We start from the raw sequence: 7,558 nt of genomic DNA, 5'->3' as shown, positions 1-7,558 counted from the left end.
ATACATATGCATTCGTGCATGCATGACACAAGACTAGAAGTTTTAGGACCTCTTGAGGGAGTCTGTTTTCTTCTTCCACTGTGTGGGCCCTGGTGCAGAGTTCAGGTCTTCAAGCTTGACAACACGTGTCCTTATCTCATGAGCCATCTTACCAGCTCACAAATGTTTTAATTTTTCTAAATATAAATCTGTCCAGGCTTGAAAGATGTTTCCCCAGTAAGGAATGCCAGTACCCTTCCACAAATACTTATGGTTTGAGGTTTTGATGTAGCTCAAGACCTGGGTCCTAAGGCCTTAAATCACCAAAAGCAATTAATTTCAGTGTCCTGGTTACCCAATACAGTTTCATATATATTTCACATGAAAAGAATATTTTTTAAGTCCACAAAGAATTCAAAAATTGTGAAAAGCTTTCAAAGTCAAATGGACAAAACGTGGCAGCAGCTAAGGTAGAAAGACTGTGAGTTTGAGATCAGAGCGGACTGTGGGGGGAGATGGTATCCCAGAAACAGAAAACAAATAAGAATCTCGGTATCTAATGTCAAATGAACTCTGTGGGATGTTTGTTTTTGTTTCTGATACTAGCCATTTCTAGTAAAGATGTCAGAGTTCCATGGCCTGTAAGGCATGGAAAGTGATACAGGTGGAGGAGAATTTAGACTTTTTTTGGGGAGAGAGAGAGAGAGAGAGAGAGAGAGAGAGAGAGAGAGAGAGAGAGAGAGAGAGAGAGACAGAATTATTTACACAATCTTCTGCTACCCAAAGTCACCTTAAAATTATTATTATTTTTTTTTTATTTTTACAAAAAGTGAAGGTCACATCAAGAAAGGGTCGGGCACCAGGAGATAAATGTCATTATCAAATTATACTAACAAATTAAAAGTTTGACATTTCATCTAGAGAGAATAGAGTGTCTTCCGTGTTCACCAGTGGGCACAGCACTACGATACTCACAGCCCTGTAGCTAAAAGGGTTATCTTTAAGGGATTAGCCCCAAGCATTTGAAGTACTCAATTTGGTACTCAAGAGATCACATCTCTTGAGTTAACCATGATTAACTAGAAAGCTGAAATGTGCTGACAACACATTAGCCTACAGTAATCAAGAGTTTCTGTCTTGTCGCCATGCATTGGAAATACAATACATGATTAATATGGATGTACGCTAATTATAAGCAGTGGCACAAACAGACAGCTAGTATCTGTGTGTGGCATCAAATGCCAAACACTCTCTCTGCCACCTTAAATATTGATATTGTCTTTCCTGTCTTAGATTCATATTGCAAAGAAGAGAAACGAAAATAAAAGTGTCTTGAAATACAAGTGAATCTGCCAAGGCCAATTAACATTTGGGGAAAGTTTGGAAATAAAGTACTTAAAACATGCAATTTTTTTTTTTTTTGGAAAAAGAAATTTAGCCCATTTGCTTTCATTTCAAACATTTCCCAGCACAGACCCACATTTGTTATAGTCACTTCTCAATGGAAATGAAAAACAAAAAAACAAAACAGAGGCTTCAATGAAATCACACGACTAAGCTTGACTGTCATAACTTTTGACAGGTTTTCATGCAAAGCTACAAAACTTGCATCCCTGTAGCAGGCCTAGCATTGTGGACATGTTGTATCCATTCACAAGGTTCCTTTATACCTTTCAGCCAGAGCTGAGACTACCCTTGTCTGATGAATATTAATTTTCCTGTATTGCAATCTGTTCTGCCTCCTGTTGTTGCGAATATTCTCTTTCCAAGTCACTAGGAGATTAGTGTGTTTACATTTTGATTGCCTAAAACTTCTGTTGAGCCTCATATCAGAAGGAAATCAATTTCTGTAGCTAGATTACAGGCAACATTTGCTTAAATTCGAAACAATGTGAGCAGTAGTGGTTGACACCGTGTGAATGGAAGGAAGGATGAGGGTTTGCTCAGTCAAGTGCTTTCCATGTATAAGGATTAGTGTAGGCAAACTGATGCTCTCTGAACACCCCCCCCCCAAAGAGTCTATGAAGCCTTCTCTAATCAGGTTGGTGGATGGGCGTGTCCATGGAGAACTGACTTGACTACTGTAGCTGTTTGAATGAGGATGGTCCCCATAGGCTCATGTTTGAATGCTGGGTCCCTGATTAGTGGAACTGTTTGGGAAGGATTAGCAACTGTGTCCTTGTTGGAGGTGTGTCACCAGGTGTGGGCTTGAGGTAAAGGCCCACCCATTGTGGTAGCACTGTTTCTTGCAGTTTGGTTCTTAGATGAACCAAAGAGAAACAAGCACTAGTAATCTTGCATGTATTAATTCTCTCTCTGCTCATGACTATTAATGTAATGAGCTTCTTTAAGTTTGTGTTGCCTTGATCTTTCCTCAGCAATGGAAGGTAACCCCTAGAATTGTGAACAAAGATAAACATGTTATCCCCTAAGCCACCTCTGATAGGTTATTTTCCCAAAGCAACAGGACACAACACTAAGGCACTGTGTGAGCATAGGCAGCTCAGCTTGATTTGAGTTCCATGGAACACTGGGCATGAGGACAGGCTCTTGTAATCCAAGGCAGAGAGACTTGGAGGTTGCTGGCCAGGCACATTACCTAATGAGAGACCCTGTCTCAAAGCTAAACAACAAGGTGGATACTTCCTGTAGAACATTTGAAGCTGAAGGTTGAACTTGAGTTTTACACACACACAGACACACACAGACACACACACACAGATACACAGACACACAGAGAGATACACACACACACACAGAGATACACAGACACACAGATACACACATACAGAGAGACACAGAGACACAGAGATACACAGACACACACACAGAGAGACACAGATACAGAGATACACAGACACACACACACACACACACACACACACACACACACGGACACAGAGACAAAGAGACACAGAGATACACAGTCACACAGACACACAGACACAGAGACACACAGTCACACATACACAGAGATACATAGTCACACAGACACAGACACACAGACACACACAGAGATACACAGTCACACAGACTCAGACACACAGATACACAGTCTCTCTCTCTCACACACACACACACATGAGGTGGGGTGGGGGGACAGTGAACACTGTGTAACTGGAAAGCACATAGAAGTTACGAGCAGTTTATGCCACTGGTCATAAAAATCTCTGTTTATCCCAGGGCTGCTATTGGCTGGCAAGACATAAATTGATGTTGGTTGGTTCTAATAATAAAGGACAGGCAGGTGGTTTTGTTCACCACAAGATCAACTCACAGTGAAAGTTATAGCGCAAACCTCTGCAGGAACCAGCCTGTTTCTGATCCTCTGCGGAGTGCTGTCCTGCACTGAAGCACTCATTTGATATGGTAGCATCTTTCACAAGGAAGGTGCTGGGAAGGACACAGTAACCTCTGAAAGGCTACTTTCAAAAACAATACTTTCCATAAATAGAATTGAATTACAGTGTATAAATTATGTAAATGACTTAGATACTAAGTTATATACATTTTTGTTTTGACACAGGGTTTTTCTATGCTGCCCTTGACTAGTCTGGAACTCCATACACATCAAGGAAATCCACCTGCCTCTGGTACCTGAATGCTTGGATTAAAGCCATATGCCATTATACTGATCGCTAATTCATGTATTATTAGAAAATGAAATTACATGGCTAGCTTTTTAGTTCTGGAAAAATATTTCCTATGCTGGCAGAAAAACACATATGCATGCTTTTAAGAATCATATATGGGGTGATCATCCTCTTATCAGAATCTGTACTAACTCATAGAGGAAATGGCAGAATTAAAACCTATAATTACACTTAAATTATCACCAAAATTTAATTCTGTGTATTTCATTAATTGAGCAATTTTTGTGAGAATCAATAAAAGCCCGTGCACTTTTGTTTTCAGCCATATAAGTAAACAAACGTTGAACATTACTGAATAAACTACATAATTCAATAGTGTTTGTTGTTATTTTATTTCAGTCATAGAGGGTCATGCTCACTGGGAAAACACAGGATGAGAACGAATCCCCAAAGAGCAGCACTGTGCAGCTACCCATAAACCCACTTTTTAATCACGACCATGACTGCTTTCCTGGTATATGTCCTTTGGATTTTTTATATGCACAAATTGTAGATTCATTTAATTAAGATGAGCTACAATCACAAATGTTTTTCACTTTTTAATTAAAAAAATATTTACTTTATGTGTATAGGTGTTTTGCCTGCATGTATGTCTGTGTGACAAGGGTATGTTTGGTGTCTATAGAAATCAGAAGAAGCATTGATTCCCTCTGGGCTAGAGTTACAAGCTATGGGGACCACCATGTGGGTGCTGGGAACTGAACCTTGATCCTCTGGAGGAGCTGTCAGTGTGTCAGTGTATCACTCTAGCCTATTTCTTCTTCTTCTTCTTCTTCTTCTTCTTCTTCTTCTTCTTCTTCTTCTTCTTCTTCTTCTCTCTCTCTCTCTCTCTCTCTCTCTCTCTCTCTCTCTCTCTCTCGCTCTCTCTCTCTCTCTCTCTTTACTTCAATAATATGTGTGACTTGTGTTCTTTTGGTCTACCCAGTGTCTTGTAGTTCCTATATACATTTTGTGGTGTTTTCTTATACACAATGCTAAAATAAATGTTTGTAAATAAATTTGTATATCCACTTTAGACTATTTAAAAAAATAAATATTTACATTGGAATTCCAAGATAATTAAGGTTTTTGGAACACTTGGCCTTTTAGAAACATTGAAATGAATTATACTCTCACAAATCATGCTAAGAAAGCTAGGACAGCCATTATGGAAATCATTGTTCAAGTTCCTTAGGAAGATGGAAATCAATCTACCTCAAGATCCAGCTATACTACTCTTAGCCGTACCAAAGAGCCCTTTATCCTACCTCAGGGACACTTGTTCAACCATATTTATTGCTGCTTTCTATAAATAATAGCCAGAAACTGGAAACAGCCTAGGTGCTCCTCAGCAGACAAACGGATAAAGAAAATGTGGTACATCTACACAATGGAGTATTACCCAGCTGTTAAAAAAGAAAAGAAGAATACATCATAAAATTTGCAGGTAAAAGAATGTAACTAGAAAAAAAAATCAGTGTTACATTTTAAAGCCTGCCACAGAATTAATGTGAACTGGGAGACAAACTGGAAATATAATGATAAGTGGAAAAGAAGGAAAGAATGAATTGAGTAGCTGAGTTAAATTATCCATCTCTATGACCAAATTCAACTTGATTCACGTCATTCAAAATTTTTCGTTGAGAGTTTTTAATATCCTAGGCATCTTTAACGGATTCAAGAAATAGAAAACTTTCTTATAAAATTCCCAAAATGCTTTTTCTTTTACTCCTGTTAGTGTGTGTGTGTGTGTGTGTGTGTGTGTGTGTGTGTGTGTGTGAAATAGTGAAAATTTGTGGGCAAATCATGCTTCCACTGCATGTACAAACTCCTGCAGAGCGTAGACGATGTGCTATACAAGTGGGCTTTATTTGTCTATTTACTCACTTGTCTCCATCTGGTACTTGTATGTGTGTAATTCTACAACATTCTATTTCCTCAGTTCAGAGCCAAGAAGTTCTCTATAAACATCTGACTTAGGATCTCATGAGATCTCCTAACAAACTCATGGGAAATGTTATTTAGTATATAAGAAATGAAGAGGTTTTGGTGATAACTAGTTTTTTTTTTTAAAATGAAAAATATTTCCTAAAATTGCTTCATGTGAGGTGATATTTCTCAACCAGAGTTCTCTAAGATCAGTCTTCAGGGTATTGATAGGAGAACTGAATAGCTTTCTGCAAACACTCACAGGAAGAACAGATTCGACCTGTATGCTTGCTTCCCTCAGGATGCAATGAGTGTTGATAGTAAACTGTGAGGTAGCCAAGACTATTGGCCACCTCAGCTGTTCCACCATCCCCTGCTATGGGTTGAGGTGGGCTAGAACAACATGGGGCAGGCGGTGTGTGTCTGGGTTCTCTTCACTGGAAAGTGTCCTGTACCGTGGCTTCATTACCTGGTCAGTTCATACCTTAGAGAAGGCCAGGCAAACGACAGAGCCCAGCCTTGCAATTTGTGTTTTTATTGGAACCCAGGAGCCACAGTCTTCTTGGAAGAGTAGACTTGAAGTTGTTATGTATATTTTTAAGTACTTTACAGAAGACAGAATATATCAAGTATCCATAAAAAGGAGCTTAGGCGGGGGAGGGGCTAAATTCGTTTAACAGGCTTGGCACCATCCCTAAGCCTGTGGAGGAACTTGGCTTCATTCTGCTGTGTGGAATAGCCACCGTTTCAAAATCTGTAATTTTCTGTTATCTACCCAGACAGTCTTTTATTTATGTGGATAGACTGAAAATTGGTGGTAACTATGAAACCTAACAATCTTGAGAGAGACTTGCCAAGCGGCACCCTTTACACAGGATGTGAATTGAGATGTTTCTCTCACTAGATGACTCGTTTGCTCATGGCTAAAGAATGTGCCATCAATCACAATCTCCCACACTAAGAAAAAAAAGAAAAACGCCCTCTTAAAAACAAGCCTAGTGAAACAGGACGGACGCACAACAAAAGAGAAGTGAGAGGTGATTTGGGGAAGTAAAATGAAGTTCTGTGAATGCTGGGAGATTTCCGTGGAAGCTACTGAAAGGGGAACTCCAAGATATGCCTTGCATTTGTACTCATCTGGACCTGAGTTTGCATATTTTGCCATTTCAGAGTATAATCTGACTAAAACAGCAAAAAAATAGCTGGTATGCGTGGTCAATGAAGCTAGCCAGCAGAGGGGTAGGCACATCCTGTTACAGTGTGTGTAATAACAGCAGAGCCGTGATTCTCCAGGTGACCCCCACAGGCAGGCACTGTATGGGAGCATTTCACACAGATTAACTCGTTGAGCCTTCGAGGTCCGAGAGTTTCCAAAACTGATTCAGTCTCCGGTTTGAGAGCCCAGCCTTGAACTCAGTAGTACTGGACTAAAATTCACTACACACTTTGCCCACCTCAAAAATCTGAGGTGGAGGTCATTCTTGGGTTAGTTCATTGTCCCTAAACTTACCTCAAAGCCAACTTTTGGGGTGAGGTGGGCTTCTTCCTTCCATGGTAGCCTTCAAAGAAACTATGTCAAGCTCCTTTGTCCCTGTGGGGTGTGTAACTGTGAAGGAGCTCTCCTTGCTTGGTGCTATAGGCTTTAGTCAGATTACTTGGCAGAAACACAAACAATCAACAAAAGTCTTCCAATACCCGATTCATTAACAATAGTAATTAATGTTGCCTGTGGAGGCTTTTATGTGCTGCTGAGGAAGTTGCAGCCTCTCTGTTGAAGATCTTGGTATCCTAAACCAAGCTGTACTTGTTGCAAAGCAGGTGGACATTCAAGATATTGAAAAGGACACTTGCCACCAATTTGCTTCTCCACAGAGTCACAAAACGTCCTGAAACTCCCACCGCTAATATCGTTTATTTAGACAACACCCCCCTCTCTGCACAGTATGGATATAAACATGGTTTTGAGCAGATGAATGCATCAAGCCATTCACTATGAAGCCTGGTGAGCTACCATGCTC

The sequence above is a fragment of the Apodemus sylvaticus genome, chromosome 11, assembly GCF_947179515.1.
Source record: "Apodemus sylvaticus chromosome 11, mApoSyl1.1, whole genome shotgun sequence".
In the NCBI taxonomy this organism is placed as follows: Eukaryota; Metazoa; Chordata; class Mammalia; order Rodentia; family Muridae; genus Apodemus; species Apodemus sylvaticus.
Note: the sequence above shows the minus strand (reverse complement) of the source record.